This window comes from Melospiza georgiana, chromosome 5 (genome assembly GCF_028018845.1).
Source record: "Melospiza georgiana isolate bMelGeo1 chromosome 5, bMelGeo1.pri, whole genome shotgun sequence".
In the NCBI taxonomy this organism is placed as follows: domain Eukaryota; kingdom Metazoa; phylum Chordata; class Aves; order Passeriformes; family Passerellidae; genus Melospiza; species Melospiza georgiana.
Genome location: NC_080434.1, coordinates 69,148,050 through 69,168,710, shown reverse-complemented (window position 1 = coordinate 69,168,710; position 20,661 = coordinate 69,148,050). Strand labels below are relative to the sequence as shown.

At 51.3% G+C, this 20,661-nt stretch overlaps 1 protein-coding gene across 1 annotated transcript in view; it reads right to left on the bottom strand.

Annotated features, from left to right (window-relative positions):
• LZTS3 (leucine zipper tumor suppressor family member 3) overlaps positions 1-20,661 on the bottom strand; it is a 53,840-nt gene that overhangs the window by 32,658 nt on the left and 521 nt on the right. The window lies entirely within an intron of this gene.

Genomic DNA, 20,661 nt, shown 5'->3' with positions numbered 1-20,661 from the left:
GGGATGGATGGATGGGAGGAGGAATTTGGTTTCTTTCTGTTTCCCATTTGCTCATAACCAGCCTGGAAAGCGCCAGCAGCTCTGCTGCAAACAAAACAGTCAGGAGATTTCTCCACATCTCCTCAGCTGGGAAGTGGGGCTGTGCACGACCAGGAGAGTGGGAGGGAGTGCCAAAATCCCAAGGGCTTGGTGAGAAAACGTTTGTGTTGTGTGTGAGAGAGAGTGTGAGCATGAGAGATTGTGTGTGCAGCTTGGATAAACCATCCTCAAGTGGGAAAACATCCTCTCCGTGCTGGCCTCGTGGGGTGGGGGGCTGACAGCTCCTCCCTGCTTCTCAGTTTGGTGTTGATTCCACTCAGGAGATGCAGAGAAGTGGAGGATGGGGAGAGAGGAGGAGCCCAAAGCTCAGCAGAGCCTTCATTAAGGCCAGACCTAATGAGAACTGTGAGGAATGAATAACCCAGGGGACAGGAGGTGAGACCTGCCCAAAAGCACCTTTTGCTCCTGTTCATGACCAGTCCCAGCAGCTGCTGGATGTGTCAAGGATCAGAAATGGTCTTCCCGGGAGAGGAAAACACAGAGTCAGAAAGCAAGCATGGAAAAAAAATCCATGATGTCTCTACTGAGATATCTGCAGCCTCTCTTGTGCTTTTCTCCAACACCCTGTGATTGATATCAAACCTTTCTCTGTGACTGATATCAAACCTTTCTCCACTGCCCCACTCAGCCTGAGGATCATCATCACAACTGAGTCACAGACTGGTTTAGGTTGTAAGGGACCTTAAAACTCATCCAGTCCAGCCCTGCCATGGACAGGGACATCTTCCACAATCCCAGATTGCTCCAAGCCCTGTCCAACCTGGCCTTGGACACTTCCAGAGCTGTGACAGCCACAGCTTCTCTGAGTAACCTGTACCAGGGCCTCCCCAGCCTCACAGGAAAGAATTTATTCCCAATATCCCATCAATCTCTGCCCTTTATGGATTCCCCCACATCCAAAGTCCATCTGCAGCTCTCTTTTAGCCCCTTTAGGTGCAGAATTTGTGACTTTCACTGCTCACTGCTGCTTTTTTAAAAATTTTTTTGATGTGGCTCTCCAAAATGTGGAGCTGTGTTGCGTGGCTGCACCTTTGGGGACAAAAAGCTGCTGGCCTTGCCCTTCTGCCCTCACCCTGCTCATGTTTGGTTTTCACTGCTTCCCTCCCACTGTTCCTGGAGAACCCTAAAAAAAACCCCAAAAAACAACAAAACAACCTCTTCCTTGGGAATTTTCCCTTTTCAGCAGCAGTGTCCCAGGGAGAATGTGGGAGAAGTGGGACCTTGTGTGTGTCCATTCCCACCCCACAGGATTTTGGGTGGCTTTGGTTTGACTCCCACTCCCTCCTGCAGTTCCCAGTCCTCTCCCAGCTCTTCCTGGGTGCCAAAGCTTTAACCTCACATGGGAACAATTCAAAATATCTCTCAAATACCCCAGTGACACAGCGCTGGGCAGGAGAAGGGTGGTGTGGGAGCAGGGAGAAAGGGAAAGCAGCTTGGTCGGTGATTTGCAGGAGAGAAAACGAGCTCCTGTGTGGTTTGGGTGGTTTCATGGGGGTGCTGGAGAGGGGCTGGGAACACAAACCTTGTGAGGAAGCCCTGAGGGAGCTGGGGGTGCTCAGCCTGCAGAAAAGGAGACTCAGGGGTGCCCCCATCACTCTGCACAGCTGCTGAAAGGTGCCTGTGCTCAGCTGGGGCTGGGCTCTGTCTGCAGCAGCACTGACACAGCCAGAGCACACAGCCTCAATCTGCACCAAGGGAAATACAGGGTGGATATCAGGGAAAAGTTTTTCACAGAAAGGTGATAAAGTTCTGGAATGGCTGCCTGGGGAGGTGGTGCAGTCCCCATCCCTGGGTGTGTTTAACAAAGCCTGGATGTGGCACTGGGTGCCAGGGTTTGGTTGAGGTGTTGGGGCTGGGTTGGACTCGAGCTTGAAGGTCTCTCCAAACCCAGTGATTCTGTGAATTCTATGATTCTGTAATTCCGTGGTTCTGTGAATTCTATAAGTCCTGTAAATTCTGTGATTCTGAGAATTTGTGATTCTTTGATTCTGTGATTCTGTGAATTCTGTGATTGATTCTGTGATTCTCTAAATTTTGTGATTCTGTGAATTCTCTGATTCTGTGATTTCTATGATTCTGTGAATCCCGTGAATCCTGTGATTCTGTGATTTCTGTGAATCCTGTGAATCCTGTGATTTCTATGATTCTGTGATTCCGTGAATTCTGTGAACTCAGTGCTGGGTTAATGCTTGGATGTGATGACCTTTGGAGGTTCTTTCCAAGCTCCACCGTCCTGTGATGTGATATTTCCAAAGGAATGCAGCAATTCCTAGTTGGGGTTGTCCATCCTTGCCGAGCCAGCCCAGAACCAGTGCTCCAAACCCAGGCAAAGCTTCCTGGTGCTCTGTGCAAGGATTTTCCAGAGCAGGAGGCTGCAGCAGCACCTGCTCTCTGCACTCCTCAGCTTTCCTCTCATCCCTACCTTGAGCTGGGGGAAGCAGAATTCCTCAGGCATGCATGGAAAATGGGCAGCACTTGTGAAACAAGCTCCAGAGGAGCTTGGCACATGTTCCAGGCTTGCACTTCATCTATTTGGGACAGAACTCACCCTGGCATAGCATCCTCATTAATTTCTCCGAGCTGGGAGCAATCCCACACCGTTCATCTCACCTGTGCTGCTGACAGGGGCTGCCCTGGGATCTGCCTGTGCACACTCCAGGAGGATTCCCAGCCTTTTTCCTCGGTAGTTTTGGGGTTTTTTAAAAATGAATCAGGGCTGACAAATTGCTCAGACATTGCCAGGGGGCTCTGCAGGAGCATCAGTGGCTTTGGGGCAGCATTTCATGACACACAGATGTGGAGCGGTATCCTTTTTTCATTTTTTTTTTAGCAAAAATAAACCAATCAGGAAGAAGATGAAGGTAAAAAATAAGGGAGAAAAGGAAGAAACCCCTTCCTCAGGCAGTGGTTGGTGGCCTGGAGAGCTCCCTGCCATTTGATGTTCAGTGTTTGAGGGGAAACTTGGCGAGTTCATGGACCAGAAATCCATCAGGATCTGCTGTAAATTGCACAGAAATGCATCAGGATCTGATGTAAATTGCACAGGAGGCAGATCTGGGAGTGTGTTGAGGGAATATAGAGCAGGTTGTCAGAGTGACCCTTTTCCACCCATCCCTGCCCATTGCTGATAGAATTGTTAAGGTTGGGAAAGACCTCTGAGAACATCAAGCCCAAAAATTCCTATTGATTCTCATCCCTAAAACATGAAGTGCCCCCCATTGTGTCCCAGGAATGCAACAGACTGCGCAGAAAGCTGTGAAAATTCAAATTGTTGTAATGTGGAGGTGCTTGGGTTCATGATTCCATAATAAACAAAACCAAAACCTAACAGAAACTCCCAAATCCCCAAAAAACCCAATAAAACAAAAAAATAAAACAAAATAAAACAAAAACCAAACCAAACAAACAAAAAAAAAAAACCAACAACAACAAAAAATCCCAAAATAAAACTCCCCAAAACCCCAAAAAAACCCCAAACCCCCCCACCCCCCTAAAACCCAACAAAACCCCCCAAATCCCCAAAAAAGCAACCAAACAAAAAACTAAAACAAAAACAAAACAAAAAAACAAAACCAAAGCAAAACAAAAAACCCAAAAAGTCCCCGAAATAAAACACCAAAAAATTCAAAAAAACCCAAAAAATCCCTCCACCCCCCAAAACCCAACAAAACCCCCCAAATCCCCAAAAAAACAACCAAACAAAAAACTAAAACAAAACCAAATCAAAACAAAAACCAAAACAAAACAAAAAAAAACCCCAAAAAACCATGCCAAAATAAAACACCAAAATACCCAAAAAAAACCAAACAAAAAAAAAACCCCACCCCCCAAAAAAACCCCAAATAACAAAAACCAAAAAACCAAGTCCCCCAAAAATGCCGGCCACACAAACCACCAAACACGTTCATATTTTGCTAAACTAAACAAAACCATGGAGATTTCCAGGCTGAGCATGGACCAGCTGTCATGAAAGCAGCAAAATCTGCACGGTAGGACAAGAAATTCCTCTCCAGCAGGAAGGTGGGATGGTGGGGAGGGGGAGATGGGGGCTGATTTTTTGGGCAGGCCGTGGGAGGGAAGAGGCTGCTCATCCCAGGAGGTGATGCTGAAGGCCCCAGTTCCCTGGGAAGGCCAGGAGCAACAGCCTGGTGGATCCCAGGCCACCTAAATGTGATTTCCCTGGACACAGGGAGAGGAAATGCTGTCCCAGGGCTCAGCTGGAAGATGGAGAAGTCCCCTGATGTCACTTTTGCAGGTGGAGGGGACATGGCCATCATGCTGTGCCCTTGGAGCCAGGAGGAAAGAAAACTCTGGAAAAGCTCTCCATGACTTGGTGAGGAGCTTTAAAACTTGATCCATGTGCATTTAGAGAAGGAGGATCACCCTGGTGGTGCTCAGAGAAGGAACAGGCAGAGCTTGGGAAAAATATCTGGAGGGGCTGGAGAGAATCCAGGGAAAGGAACAGAGCTGGGGAAGGGTCTGGGGCTCCAGGAGCAGCTGAGGGATCTGGGAAGGGGCTCAGCCTGGAGCAAAGGGGGATCAGGGGGGACCTTGTGGCTGTGCACAAGGGGACAGCCGGGCAACAGGGACAGGATGAGAGGGAACAGCCTTAGGGTGAGCCAGGGGAAGTTTAAATTGGATATTTGCAAAATATTCCACCCCAAAAGAGTGGTCAAGCATTGGCACAGCTGCCCAGGCAGTGGTGGAGTCCCCATCTCTGGAGGGATTTAATGTGGATGTTGTCACAGACATATTTTCTCAGAAATCCTTTTCCTAGGATTTTTCTCCTGAGAATCTGAGAGGCCTCAGGAACAAAATGTAAGCATTGCTTATCTGCTGCTGTGGAATGCAACAGGTGCATCTGTGATTGGTCTGATTGTTTTTTAATTAATGGCCAATCACAGTCAGCTGTCTCAGACTCTCTGGTCAGTCACAAGATTTTATTATCATTCCATTCCATTCCTTTCTATTACTTCTGATGAAATCCTTTCTTCTATTCTTTTAGTATAGTTTTAATATATCATTTTCTTTTATTATAATCTATCTCATAAAATAATAAATCAGCCTTCTGAAACATGGAGTCAAGATTCTCATCTCTTCCTTCATCCTGGGACCCTTGCGAACACCTCCACAGGATGTGACACTTGGGGACATGGTCAGTGGTGGCCTTGGCAGTGCTGGGGGAATGGCTGGACTGGATTATCCTGTTTTCCAAGCTCAACAATTCTGGGCTTCTCTCTGGGCAGGGCTTCTTGCTTTGTCTCTGTGGCTCTTGGCAGCCTCGTGCTGGTCCCTGTGATCCTGCCTCCCTCATCTCCTCATCCCAGGGAGCTCCACCCCGTGAGGCTGGCACCTGTTTGCTTTGGAAAATGTCTTTTATTCCTTCTTCAACCAAGGCACTGCTGAGATGCTTCTGGGAGAAAGGTTAAACCCCCCCAAAAATGTCAGTGGTCCTAAAAATAGCCAGGCTTTTCCTGCTCCCACTGACTCACCCTCACGGACCACAAACCCCTGAGTCACAGCAGGGCTCTGGGGGAATCATCCTTCCCTGCTCTGCTCCAAACAGAGCTTGGCTGTGTCCAGAGTGACCCAGGGACAGCCCTGCCCTGCTGCAGGGACCAAGAGCTGTCCCCTCTCCAGCGCCCAGATCCTCGTGATCCTAACCCAGCATTCATGATCCTCACCCAGCATTCATGATCCTCACCCAACATTCATGATCCTCACCCAGTATTCATGATCCTAACCCAACATTCATGATCCTCACCCAGCATTCATGATCCTCACCCAGCATTCATGATCCTCATCCAACATTCATGATCCTCACCCAGCATTCATGATCCTCACCCAACATTGATGATCCTAACCCAGCATTCATGATCCTCACCCAACATTCCTGATCCTAACCCAGCATTCACGATCCTCACCCAGCATTCACGATCCTCACCCAACATTCATGATCCTAACCCAGTATTCATGATCCTCATCCAACATTCATGATCCTAACCCAGCATTCATGATCCTAACCCAACATTCATGATCCTCATCCAACATTCATGATCCTCATCCAACATTCATGATCCTAACCCAACATTGATGATCCTAACCCAACATTGATGATCCTAACCCAGCATTCACGATCCTAACCCAACATTCCCCAAACTCTGCACCTCTCCCACCAAGCAGATGGTGCAGAAGGACCTGCTCACACCTGCCCTGCTCAGTCCCAGCAGAGCAGAGACCCCCATCCCACAGCTGGCCTCAGAGGAAAGGTTCTCACTGATATTTCCTCTCCCATCCCTTCCCATGTGCCAGAGCTTTAATCTCATGTAGGAACAATTCAAAATATCTCTCAAAAAGCCTCACTCAGTGCTCCCAGCTAAAAAACAGAAATTAAAGGAAAAAACCCAAATGATTCTGGAGGTGTTGGGACTGGGGTGTGTCCAGCTGCCTCTGGGGTCACAGCCAGGAGCAACAGAACCTCTGAAAGCCACCAGGAGCCCTCACAGCCACTAGGGAAGTGGTGAGCACAGGAAATGGGGGAGAGGAGGGGTCCATGGTCCTTTGGTGCCAGCCAACCTCCTTCTCCCTGCAGGACACATCCCACCAAGAGCTGTCCCTTCTCCAGCACCCAGATCCTCATGATCCTCACCCAACATTCATGATCCTCACCCAGCATTCCCAAAACTCTACACTTTGGTCACCTCCCACCAAGACGAAGGTGCAGAAGGATCTCCTCACACCTGCCCTGCTCAGTCCCACCAGAGCAGAGACTCCCATCCCACAGCTGGACTCAACTGAAAGGTTCTCACTGATATTTTGGGAGCCGTTTCCTTCCCCTGCCCTCCTCCAGAATAGCTTTTTGTCTTTGGGTTTATTTTCTTTGTTGCCTCATAAAGGTTTGACCCTGGCGTGTTTTGAATGGGCCCGGAGGCAGCATTGAATTCCTCCTGGGATGTGGCTGCCTCGGGCAGGGGAGGGAGGAGGGAATTTCATTGTGTCCAACCTTGCAGACCTCCGGGGGAGGGGGAAAGCAGAGAATTCTGAATTCTCCTTCTCCTGCTGTGTCCCCAGCCATCCCCACTCGTGTCACTTTGTCACCCTCGCTGGGTGACAGCTCCACCAGCACAGCTCCTGTGTGGTGGGAAATTGGGATATCCATGCCCTGGCCAGGTGTGACCCAGCCCCTTCACCCCTCTGATCAAAGTCACCACAAAATCCCCACATGGACCCCACAGGTGGAGCCAGCTGCTTCTTGTGTGTTTGCAAGGTCTTATAATAAAGAATAAAATAGAAAATGAAATGAAATCAAATAAAATAATAAAATCAAATAAAAATAAAAATAAAAATTTAAAAAATTAAAAATAAAAAATTAAGAAAATTTTCAAAATTAAAAATAAAATTAAAAATAAATTAAAAATAAATTAAAAAATAAATTAAAAATAAATTAAAAATAAAGTAAAAATAAATACAAATAAGTAAAAATAAATAAAATTAAAAATAAAATAAAAATTTAAAAAATTAAAAATTAATAAAAAATAAAATAAAATAAAATAAGCTCTGGTTGATCACAGAATTCCCAGAATGACCAAGTTGGAAGAGACCTCCAAGATCATCCAGTCCAACCCAGCCCCAACACCTCAACTAAACCCTGGCACCCAGTGCCACATCCAAGCTTTGTTAAACACACCCAGGGATGGGGACTCCACCTCCTCCCCAGGCAGAACATTCCAGAACTTTATCACTGTTTCCATAAACATTTTTTTCCTAATACCCAACCTGATGTGGCCTCCTGACCCACCAAAGGGTCTCACAGAGCTCAGTTTTCATCTGGGCTCTCTCTTTTCCACCCAAAATACTTAAGAACCAACACTGGTAACCAAAACTAAACTTAGTGGCATTCTGGCTCAATAAAGCTCTGGAATTTACTCCACAATTCAGTTTGCAATTGGCCATATCAGGTCTCTCCTGGACATTCACAGGGAGGAAATTACTTTTAATTTGATTTTACAAAATTAAGAGCAGCAAAACAACAGCAGCAGCAATGCCTGTCCTCAAGCTGGGGATCAGAAAATCACTGATAACAACGAAGGGGGAAAAAAATTAAAAAAAGCTCAATAATTTTTGTTCTGGCTTTGAAAAAAAGCAAGCTGATGATCTCATATTGCACAGGGACAAGGAAGTGCTTTCTAGTCCATTAGTAACCCAGAAGACACTAAATGGCATGGCCTGAGGAGAAACATTTTTAAACAGCAGGTTCAGATTAATTTGCTCCCAAGAGCCCCTGGAAACAGGACAAGGAGACCTCTGGGCTGTGCTCATCCTCTCTAAGAAGTTCTGGGATTTCTCTCAGATCCCAGAAGGGTGGAAAGATGATAATTACAGGGCAATATTAAAAAAAAAAAAAAAAAAAAAAAGGGTGGGGATTGAAGAATTGGGATGATGCAGCTTAGCCTGGTAGAAAGGGATGCAGGATTAGAGGGATGGAGCGTGGGAAGCTGTCAATATAAATAGATGGCTCATAAAAAAACAGCATTTCACAGACTCCTTCAGCCTCACCAGGGGCAGGTCGGGATCAGGGGACCCCAGCAGCAGCACAGATGGAAATGTGCCCCTGTGAGGAGCTTTGGTTCAGGGTGTTGTTTAAAAATGAGTTATTCCAGAAGCATGGAATGGTTTGGGTGGGAAGGGACCTTAAATCTCATCCCATTTCCAACCCCCTGATGTGGGCAGGGACACCTTCCACCATCCCAGGGTACTCCAAGCCCCATCCATCCTGGCCTTGGGCACTTCCAGGGATCCAGGGGCAGCCACAGCTGCTCTGGGCACCCTGTTCCAGGGCCTGCCCACCCTCCCAGGGTAGGATTCCTTCCCAGTATTTAGGTAAATCTGCCCTCTGGCAGTTTAAAGCCATTCCCCTTGTCCTGTCACTCCCTACCTGCCCTTGCTGTCCCTCTCCTTTTGTCACTGAATTTCACAACAAGCAGTGTTGGATCTTGACTGGATCCCATGGGACTGGGATGATCCTCACTCCTCCCTGTGCAGCTGCTGCTTGGAGGAAAAGGGGCTTGGAAGATGAGAACCTCACTGATCCCTTCCCAGAGCTTTTCAGGGGTGCCTGCCACCCAAAGCTGTCTTTGGATCCCCCCCAAGGTTTGCTGCCATCAGAGCACACTGTCCCTGATGCTGCCTGCTCCCCCCTCGCTCACTCTAATGCTGTTTCATCCTCCGTGAATTCGTGGCAGGGAATTTCCAGAAGGGAATTATGACCTCTGAGAAAAGCTGCTTCACTCGGTTTGTCTTTAACCCAGCGTTTGAGTCATCTCCAGTTGCATTTTGAGGCAGAGTGGAGTCACATCCTCATCCCTTCGCCCCAGGAACAGGAACTTTAACCCATTTTAGCTACTCTGGACATTTTGGTGGCTCTGAGGAGTTAAAAACCCCTGCACCAGGCTGTGGTTTCCCTCTGGAAATTCCTCTGCAGCTCCAGGAATGCCCGGGATACCTGCAAAAGGTGTTTCTGGAGCAGGAATCACCTTCCTGATGCCATTCACACCTTTTTGGGGCTGGCCACTGACCACTCCCAGCAAGGCAGAATCCCCCAAGGTAATGCATGCCAATTACTGCAATCAGCTAATTAGCAAACAAGATCGATTCAAATGAAGTTGTGGTGTCAACAGCTATTATGCAAGCTTGTGTCTGCCGGAGGAAAGGTATCCTGAGAGTCAAAAAGCCCTCGGGGGTGAGAACTGAGGAGACCTAAAAGGGATGTGGGGGGAGAAGGGAAATTAAGGGGGAGAAAACGCCAGTGCTGAGACAAATTAAGGAGGAAAAGTGTTGGGAATGGAAAGTGAGGCAGTAATTAATGACTTGTGAACACAAAAAGGGTGATGGAAAGAGGTGATTCCCACCAGCCAGGCTGGGATGACAAGTCAGATTTTCACTGGGGAATTACCCGGGCCCCTCTCTAGGGATCCCCCAAAGGTTGGAAACGGGGGAGCTTCTCCCTCCCGGAAAATTCCAGGGTGAAACACCCTGTGGTGGTGTTCACAGGGGTCTTAGGATGAGGGAAGAGACGAGGATCTGACTCCACGTTTCAGAAGGCTGATTTATTATTTTATGATATATATTACATTAAAACTATACTAAAAGAATAGAAGAAAGGATTTCCTCAGAAGGCTGGCGAAGAATAGAATAGGAAAGAATGATAACAAAGGCTTGTGGCTCAGCTCTTTGTCCGAGCCAGCTGACTGTGATTGGCCATTAATTAGAAACAACCAACATGGGCTAATCAAAGATCTAATTGTTGCATTCCACAGCAGCAGGTAACCATTGTTTACATTTTGTTCCTGAGGCATCTCGGCTTCTCAGCAGGGAAAAACCTAAGGAAAGGATTTTTCATAAAAGATGTCTGTGACAACACCCTGGGAAGAGCTCTGTGCCACAGGACACCCACCAGAACCAGCTCTGTGGTGAAAATCGATGGCAAATTTTGGGAACGAGTGACCAGCCTGGGCTTGCCTGGGATGCAGCGATGTCCCGAGGGCAATTCCAGCCAGGCTGGCTCCATCCATCATTTCTCCTCCGGGAAGCCTGAAGCTGGATGAGGGTGGGACACCCTGGTGTAAAGCCTGCAGAGACATCTGCTAATCCTCCCCTAAGCCCCTGGGATGGATTTAAAGGGTGTTTTTGTCGCTCGCCCCCGGGATCAAGATCCTTAGAGGATAAAGCGTCCGAAGGAAATGAAGGGGTTCTTGTCCCCGCAGCGGGGCATGAAAGGGAGACCCTGCTCCCTCTGGGATGTCCCCAGGAAGGGTGGGTGTCACCTCCCCCGTGCTGCCCCTCGGATGCTGCACCAAGGGAAATCCAGGTTGGATAGCAGGGAAAAGTTTTTCACAGAAAGGCGATAAAGTTCTGGAATGGCTGCCCAGGGAGGTGTTGCAGTCCCCATCCCTGGGTGTGTTCAACAAAGCCTGGATGAGGCACTGGGTGCCAGGGTTTAGTTGAGGTGTTGGGGCTGGGTTGGACTCGATGATCTTGAGGGTCTCTTCCAACCTGGTCATTCTGTGAATTCTGTAAATTCTGTGATTCTGTAAATTCTATGATTTTGTGATTCTGTGAATTCTATGGATTCTGTGAATTCTGATTCTCTCATTCTGTGAATTCTAATATTCTGTGAATTCTATTATTCTGTGATTCGGTGAATTCTGTGATTCTGTGATTTCTGTGATTCTGTGAATTCTGTGATTCCCTTATTCTGTGATTATGTGAATTTGGTAATTCTATGATTCTGTGAATTCTGTGAGTCTCTGAATTCTCTGGATTCTGTGAATTTTGCGATTCTGTGCATTCTATGATCCTGTGGATTATGTGATTCTGAGAATTCTGTGAGTTCTGTGGATTCTGTGAATTTTGTGGATTCTGTCAATTCAGTGAATTCTGTGATTCTGCCAAATCAGTGAATTCTGTGATTCTGTGAATTTTGTGAATTCTGTGATTCTGAGGCCATGCTGGAATTCAGGCAGGAGCTCAGCTGCCAGGCTCAGGAGCTGCCAGATGCCCTGGTTTTATCCCAGCAGCTGGCCCAGAGAAACATTATCCAGCAGCCCAAATCTCTGCCTGCCTTTTAAACCCTGGAGGGGTGCAAAATTCTTTGCTTTCCAAAGGCAAGGATGGAGAGCTGGAGGAAAGGGTTTTCCCTGCTTTTTATCCTGGTCAAAGCTGGGGTTGGGGCTGTAACACCGTGTCCTGCCTGTCCTCAGCTTTTCTTTTCTTCTGATGATGAGAGGGAAAGACAACAATGGATTGATGGGAAACTTCATTAAAGAAGGAAAAATCAAATTTTCCAGCTGTGAGGAATAACCTGAGTGGTGGATACATCCACACAAAGGTTGGGATGGCTGTGCCAGGAACGTGGGCACTCAGGGATCGCTGGGGTGACTTGCAGGGCTCGTTTTAAAGACAAACAGATCCCTTTTATCGCCTGAAACCCCTCACCTCCGCCAGGAGGAAACGTGTGGAACAAAGAAACGCCACCATTAATCAGCTCTGGAGCTCGGGGCTTGGCTCAGGGAGCTCTTCCCAAAGCCAGGTACCCACCTCCCACAGTGCCTGGAGCCGGGCTGGCTGCTCCTGCTCACCCTGACATGGCACAGAGAGGGAAAGAATGGAATAATGGAATAATGGCTCCTTTCTTTTCCAGCTATCAGGAATGCACCACACCTGGTGCCCCTCGGGGAGTGTTTGCTGTCCCGGCGGGCGCCAAGGCCGGATTGTTTGCACGGGGATTTATTTATTTAATATTATTTTTTTCCTAATGAAATATTATTATTAAAAGCTAATTTGGGCCCCTGAGAGCGTGGAGGGGAAGGCAAAGCTCTTGGCTGGCACTGAAGAATGTCAACAAGCTGGGTTTGGCTCTTCCCAAAGCCCTTCTGAGCTGCAGGAGATGAGTTTGTCTGGGCTCTGCTGGGAAACACACAGGGGGATTTACCCACCCCAAACACCTGCAGCCACAAAGTCTGGTTTGGAAATACCTCATCCTAGTCCCCAGATTAGCCCCCAGTCTGTACAACCCCTTGGGAGGCTGCAGAGGGAAACTGAGGTTGAGGAATGCGCCAAGGACGGTGCTGAGTGCCAGCAGCAGGGGAAAAAAAAAAAAAAACAGATTAAAAACTTTCCACTTGGAATTCAACAGCACTGAAACCACTCCTGCATGTTGGGGACACCCTGATCCCCAAAGAGATCAAGCCCTGAGGTTTGGGAAAGCACCAGGAGGGAGGAAGAGCAGATGGGAGGAAGGAGAGGAACAAAGTCCTGCTGTGCAGGGGCTGGCTGGGCACCAGCTGGGCAGCAGTGATTTATTTACATTGCTGGAGGAGCTGGGAGAGCATCAGGGCCTCCCTGAGCCTGGCACTGTGCTCAGCCTGCTCCTGCAGACGGGTGTTTGTGTCCTTGCTGAGCTGCACAGGGTGGAGATGTGGGTTTTCCTAGCAGAGACCTTTTGGGAAATGTGTTTGTTGGAGGAGGGAGAGATTTGAGCCAAGAACAGATCCTGGTCTTTTCCTGGACCACCAGGGACCCCCTCCCCTGGGCAGAAGAGCCTTGGGGTGCAGGGTCCTGTGGTGATGCAGCTCTGCCCATCTCATCCCAGCATCCCTGATGATTTTGGGGGATGTTTCCACCCTCTCCTTTCTGCCCTGGTATCTCTGAGCCACCTTGAGAAGCCATCCCAGCCAATCTCCATAATGGGAACAGCATTTGCTGTCTTCCCATCCCACACTCTGGTGCACAGGAATGTTTCCATTCCTACAGACAAAAATAAAACTTTTTCAAATCATATTCTTTCCTCCTCTTTCTTTTTAGATAAATAGAAAGGGTGAGATACAGGAATGTGCCCCTTGTTAACAGAGTGACAAAACTATCCTTTGTCCCCATAAAAAGGAAAAAAGCCCAGAAGTTTCTCTCCTCAATTAAGTGAAAAGATATCTCATAGGACTTTGGGGACTTCACCTCAAACTTAAGGATGGCCAATTGGACAGAAGGCAAAAAGTCCCACCTGAGTAATTTACTAGAAAAAGAAGAGAACAAAAGGAAATAATCACTTTTGTGAGGTGTTTTACCAAGAGCAAGTAGACCTCTTGCACCTGGCTTGGTTTTTCCTGTAAAGAGTTTTGTTATTTTGCTTTTTATTAAAACCTTTTTGTTTCCAACACTGCCACAGAAGCCATCCTGCTGGTTTTATCCCTTCTAAGGTAGCTGAGCTATCTTGGTTGTGAAATAGATCTCCAAGAGCTTATGGAGAGCTGGCTCAAAGAGACCTACATTTCACCTGTCCCCTGTCCCTTGTCCCCTTGCCATTCCTGGCAGTGCTGGAGGCAGGGACTGCACTGCAGGAGAACACCTGAGGTGAGGCAGCCACTCCTGCCATGCCAACATCTCCTCTGGGATGCCTTGGCTGCTCCTCCAAGAGCTTGCCAAGGGCACAGCCAGGGATGGAATGAAGGCAGCAGCCCGTGGGGAGTGAAGGAGCCTGTGCTAGATCAGCTGATATAATTAGAAAGCAGGGACAAGGAGATGAGCTCCTGTGCCCAAAAGCTGGGCTGATTTTCCCGGCTCCAGCAGTTGAGCTAAGAAAAGCTCTGACCTCCTCCCCCTGTGCTTGGGGGCACTGCCATGGTTTGGGGCACAGGGAGGAGCTCCCACATCCCAGATTTTCCAGGGATGGGGCATCTACATCTGCTCTGGGTGGTGACACCCACCACCATCACCTCAGCCAGTCAGGGTCCTCTCACCCCCTCAGCTGGGCCCACCAGGACTGGGCCCAGGAAGGCCAATGGGGACTGGGCCCAGACAGGCCCACCAGGACTGGGCAGTGTCTGCCCCCCAAAACCACCCTCCAAGTTGACTTTGCCAACCAGCTCCATGTCCAGGTTGTGTCTCCTCATGTTTTGGTTCAGGCAAGAACCCCCAAATTTTCCCCAAATAGGCCCAAATGGCCCCCAAATGATCCCGAATGGGCCCAAAATGACACCGCAAATAGGCTCAAAATGGCCCCCAAATGGGCCCAAAATTATAATGTACTTGCAAAACCCTCAGGCCAAGGCCTGGAGATGGTGGATTTGTATGGGAACATCTGCAGAAGATGAGGTGATGGAGTGGGAGAGCTGGGGGTGTTCAGATTGGAGAAGACTCTGGGGAGATCTTCCAGCACCTTCCAGTGCCTAAAGGGCCTCCAAGAAAGCTGGAGAGGGACTCAAATGGGATATTAGGGGAAAATTCCTCCCTGTGAGGGTGGTGAAGCCCTGGCACAGGGTGCTCAGAGAAGCCCCTGGATCTCTGGAAGTGTCCAAGGCCAGGTTGGACAGGGCTTGGAGTGACCTGGGATGGTGGGAGGTGTCTCTGCCCGTGGCAAGGGGTAGAATGAGATGGTTTTAAGGTCCAGTCCATGAAATCCCAACCCCACAAGTCAGAGTTTCCCCATGGAAGAAGGAACTGGATGAGAGACCTCCATCCATCTGCATACCCACCTGGTCTCCTCTGGCAGCACTGACCCCCCCAAACAACCTCCAAAACCTCCAAACTGACCTCAGAGCAAGGATTTAGCACCAGGGGAACCAAGCCTGGCTATTTGGGCAGTGCAGAACACACCAGGGCAGGCTGGGTTTGGCTGGTCCCAAAGCCTCCTGAGCTGCAGGAGATGAGTTTGTCTGGGCTCTGCTGGGAAACACACAGGGGGATTGCCCACCCCAATATTCCTGCTGGATTTCTGGGACATTCCCAGCTGGTTAGGAGAGGAAATGATGGATTCTGCTGAGGGCTGGAGGGAACATGGAGAACAACAACGAGGTTGTAGAAACAACCTCGTACAACAAGAAATCCTGAGCCTACAGGGAAGATGAGTCCCGTGGGTGTTCAGGAGAGGCACAGGGTGCAGGATGAGACCCAGCCTGGTGCACTGGGCTTGTTCTCACCTCCCTTCCTAAATAAAGCCCCCCATCCCATCCTGCTCCCAACTTTTGGCATCACTCCCCAGACCTTCCCAGCAGGAATTCCCTCCAGTGCTGGACAGACAGACAGACAGAGTCACTGCTTATCCCAGGTTTTCATTCCTGCTTTGGATCATTCTTTTTATTCCTGATCATTATTTTCCTCCTTCCAGAGGAAAGCAGCTCTTTGGGCCACACACCAAGGGATTTGGTTAATTCCTCACCCACAGAAGCACAGATATTTATTTAAAAGCTCCTCTTGTTATGTTACTTGGCAACTTGTGAGCCCGTGTGTTTCTCCAGCTGATAAATATTTGTGAGGTTGGTTGTGTGAAGAGCAGCATGTGTTAATGATCTGATTGCCTTTTCCTGCAAAGGGAACGGGCTCTGTTGCCCATTGGTGCCACGGGAGCTGGAGGTGCTGGGGCTGGACACCAGCCCAGGTGTGCTCAGGTGGGCAGGAGGCCAATGGCACCTGGAATTTTTCAGAATTGGGGTGGCAGCAGGGCCAGGGAAGTGCCTGTCCCCTGTGCTGGCACTGCTGGGGCACCTCCAGTGCTGGGGAAACTTCTGGGCCTCCCAAAACAAGAAAGAGCTGGAGGGAGTGGAGAGAATCCAGGGAAGGGAACAGAGCTGGGGAAGGGTCTGGAGCACCAGGAGAGGCTGAGGGAGCTGGGAAGGGGCTCGGCCTGGAGCAAAGGGGGATCAGGGGGGACCTTGTGGCTCTGAGGGGACAGCCGGGGGGAACAGGGACAGGAGGAGAGGGAATGGCCTCAGGCTGGGCCAGGGGAGGCTCAGGGTGGACATCAGGGAGAATTTCTTCATGGGAAGGGTTGCTAAGCATTGGAAAGGGTTTTCCAAGGAGGTGGTGGGGTCACAGTCCCTGGAATTACCCAAGGAATGAGTGGATGAGGCACTCAGCGCTCTGGTTTTGTTGGGGTGGTGATTCTTGGTCAAAGGTTGGTACTCGGTGATCCCAGAGGTGTTTTCCAGCCTGAGTGACTCTGGGATTCTGGGATCACACCTATCTAAACCAATCTGCTGGCTCTGGAGCTTCTCATTGGCCTGTGATCAGGATTTGACCCTGCAGGAAAGAGAGGCTCATAATGGGCCCAGACAAAACTCATCCTTCTGCCTCAGGAACCAGAAAAAGACAACAGGACTCACATCTTCATGGCAAAACCACAGTTTTGTGAGCTGGAAACTCAGCCACAATCCCTGAGAACCTGATCCCCAGCCTTGCAGCCCTGCAGGAACTTCTGCAGCTCCTGCATGGCCCAAGGAGACCTTCAGCTCCTTCTGCCAGGACAGCTCTTGGCTCCAGCCCAGATCACAAGGCACGAGCAATCCCAATTTCCTGATGGCTGCCTTACAGTTACCTTTGCTTTCCTTGCTCTTCAGGGAGCTCCTTGGACCTTCCTCCCACCCATGGTGGGGCTCAGCCTGGTCCTCTCCCCCTTGGAGGTGCCTGGGGCTGTGGGGTGATGGAAGAGCTGAGTTTTGGGTGCTTTGGGGAAGCACCTGGATTACTGCAGGATCTCAAGGTGTTTGGTCCACCACCACCTCCAGGATGGAGCATCCCAACCTATGGCTCCTGGTGCCACCTTGTCCTGCTGGAACCTTGGAATGATTTGGGATGGGAGGCACCAGGGATGCCACTCCCTAGACCTTGGAAAGGGCTCCCACAACCAGAGGGTGAATCCAGGGGCTTTACCCAGCATGGAGCAGGGGTGTGGGGGAGCCAGAGGGGTTGGGGGGCCCCAGCCTGGTCCTTTTCCCCATGAGAGTGCCCAGGGCAATGGGGTGATGGAAGAGCTGAGTTTTGGGTGCTTTGGGGAAGCAGCTTTGAGGATTATTGCAGGATCTCAAGGTTTTGGTCCACCACCTATGGCTACCTATGGCTCCTGGTGCCACCTTGTCCTGCTGGAACCTTGGAATGATTTGGCATGGGAGGGACCAGGGATGCCACTCCCTAGACCTTGGAAAGAGCTCCCACAACCAGAGGGTGAATCCAGGGGCTTTACCCAGCATGGAGCAGGGGTGTGGGGGAGCCAGAGGGGTTGGGGGCTGCCTGCCTGCTCCCCAATCCCAGGGACAAGGGTGTCTGGGCTCCTGGCCTCGTGTGCCTCCATTTCACTTTCAGATCCCTCAAATAATAACCGTGTTTTCCAGCTCCTGTGACAGGAATGACTAATGGGAAAGATCCTCTGAGAAGGGAAACAAGAAATCTCCTTGTTTTACCCTTTGTTTGCTGGGTTTCTCTGACAGCCCTGGGAGAAAGCAGATTTTAAACCCTTCACCAGCTCCAGCAACACCCTCTTAACTCTTAACCTTCCCTGTCGGGATAGAACTCCATTCAGAAACTTTTTTTGCAGCCAGTTTATCCACATTCCTGCTCCATCCACATGGAGCTCCGACAGCTGATGCAACGTGGTTTTCACAGTGCATGTGTGGAAAACACCCTCCCCATCTGCCTGGTGTGTTTTTGCAAGTCAGGGGACCAGCCTTTCTCTCTCTTTTCCCGTTTTTTTCCCGGGATGGGTGATCAAAGGTGCTCTTTTCACCATGATGGAAGCAGCAGGGGATGCCCGGGGCTGATGCTGCAGCCCCCAGGGATGGAGGGCTCTCCAATCCCACTTCTTGTAGGACAAAGCTGCTGCTCTCTCACAGATACCCACAGCCACATGCGGGACTTTCAGATGCTCCTTTTCCATTTGAGAGGGCTGGGAGTTGATCCCTAGGAACGCCAGCAAGGAAGAATTAGAGGAGGAGGAGGAGGAGGAGGAAGAGGAGGAGGGGATCCCTGCATGAACAACTGAAGCCACACAGGCACCGCGCTGTGTTTAAATGCCCAGCGAGCCAGCAGGGCCAATTTGAGCCCCTCCACCACCCCTCCTGTGCCCTGTTGCCATCACAAAGGCGACACTGGGGACAAGGTGCCCGCTGCCCTTGCAGCCAGGGCACCACCGCACGGCTCCGGCATTTCCACGCCTGTTCCCAGCCCGCTCGCCTCGCAGCCTTTGCAGAAAATAAATTCCCCAGCCAGGCTGAACTCGGATGACAGCATCGCTGCTATATTTAGCCACGCCAGATCGCCGCTCCAACCAGGGCCACACATAAACAAACCCAGCCCGCCCGGAGAGGGCACGGCCGGGGGATGGAGCGGCCTCCCGCTCCTGCCTGCCCCAAATTTGGGGTGCCCTGCGCTCCCCCGTCATGCCAGCACCTCCCTGGAGGGCTTGGCCGGCACAATCCTCTGCCTGAGCAGCTTTGAGGATGAAGGATGTGCCGGAGGGTGTTGGGAGCGGAGGGAGATGCCAAAGGTTATCCCGCGGGGCAAGCGGCATCTCCGGCTGCCATTGCACCTCTGGCTCCCAGCTGGAATTCAGGGAGCTGTCGGCATCCCCTCCCTCCTGTGGGGCAGAAAATGCCAGAAATGCCCCGCTAGAGCCCTGCCCGCCCTTCCCACCTCCACTGCTCATCTCCCTGCAGCTTTCCTGCCTGCTTCCCTCCCTGTCCGAGCCTCTGCCGTGGAGCACGGAGCTGCCCGGGGATTCACGGAGCTGCCCTGGGGTTCATGGAGCTGTTTGGGGATCCACGGAACTGCCCCGGGATCCAGGGAGCTGTTTGGGCACCCACGGAGCTGCCCTGGGGTTCATGGAACTGCCCAGGCACCCACGGAGCTGCCCTGGGGTCCACGGGGTGTGGAGCAGAGGGAAGAGGTTGTGGATGGGCAGCAGGGTCTGTACGTGGCTCACTGGCAGGGCCTTGTGCTCCTTCTCCAGCTCCACATGTGGGGAAGGGGATGGGGATGCTCAGGGGATGCTCAGGAGGTGCTCCAGGGATACTCAGGGGATGCCTAGGGGATGCTGAGGGGGTGCTCAGGCAGTGTTCAAGGGGATACTCAGGGGGTGCTCAGAGGATGCTCAGTGGATGCTCAGGGAATATTCAAGGTGATGCTTAGGGGGGAATGCCCAGGGGGTACTCAGGGAATGCTCAGGGGTGCTCAGGGGGTGCTCAGGGGATATTCAAGGGGGGATAACCAGGGGGGAATGCTCAGGGGGTGCTCACGGTATTCTCAGGGGAATGTTCAAGGGAGATGCCCAGGGGATACTCAGGGAGATGCCCAGGGGATGCTCAGGGGATGCTCGGGGAGTACTCAAGGAATGCCCAGGGGGATGTCCAGGGGATGCTCAGGGGGTACTCAAGGAATGCTCAGGAGATGCTCGGGGGGTACTCAGGGAATGCCCAGGGGGTGCTCAGGGGGTGCTCAAGGAATGTCCAGGGGGATGCCCAGGAGGGTGTGGAGCATCCAGCAGCCCAACACCCTCCTCTGAAGCAGAGGACCAATCTGGCCCGGGGGGCCGCTGGCAGCCACAGGTCCCCAGGCTCTCTCCTCTGCTCCGAGGAGGGGACGGGGTGGCAAAGAGGGTCCCTGCTCGCCCCGGGCACACCCAGGGCGCGGATGGGGCTCTGCGCTGCACTGCAGCAGCTCCAGCCCCGCTGTCTGCCGGGGTGGGAGGCGGCAGAGGGGCTGCCCACCTTCACCTCGCCCTGCTCCGAGCGGGATGAGCCACGGGGAGCGGCCACAACGGGAGACGGAGCCCGGGACCCCCAGGAGCAGCGGGGTGGGCGTGCACCCCTGGCCTGGGGGCCGCTGTTCCATCCCTGCCCAGCCTCCCGGGGGGATGTCCCAAGCGGGGATGGGGAGCAGCGCTGGGCTCCCACCGAGCCGGGGTGAAGCCTCAGGCGGGGACCCCCCTGCCATGACGCGCTCCCTCCCTCCGTCCCTCCCCACCGCCGCTGCTGGGCGAGGGCCACCCAGCACCGAGGCAATGACATAATTCCCAGCAACTGCACGTTAATCACCCGGCCGCCAGCAAGCCCTGCGAGCCTCCTGTCCAACCCCCAGCCCCGGGCACCGCTCCCCTCCCCGACATCAAAGGAATAAATGAGAGAAGGCGAGGGAAAGGTGACGAAGGGGAATAACCCGGCCCTGGCACTGACACACGAGTCTGCCCCCCCTCCCCTCGCCGCTCCTCCCCGCCTCGCACTCTATTTTTGGGTGCTGTCACAT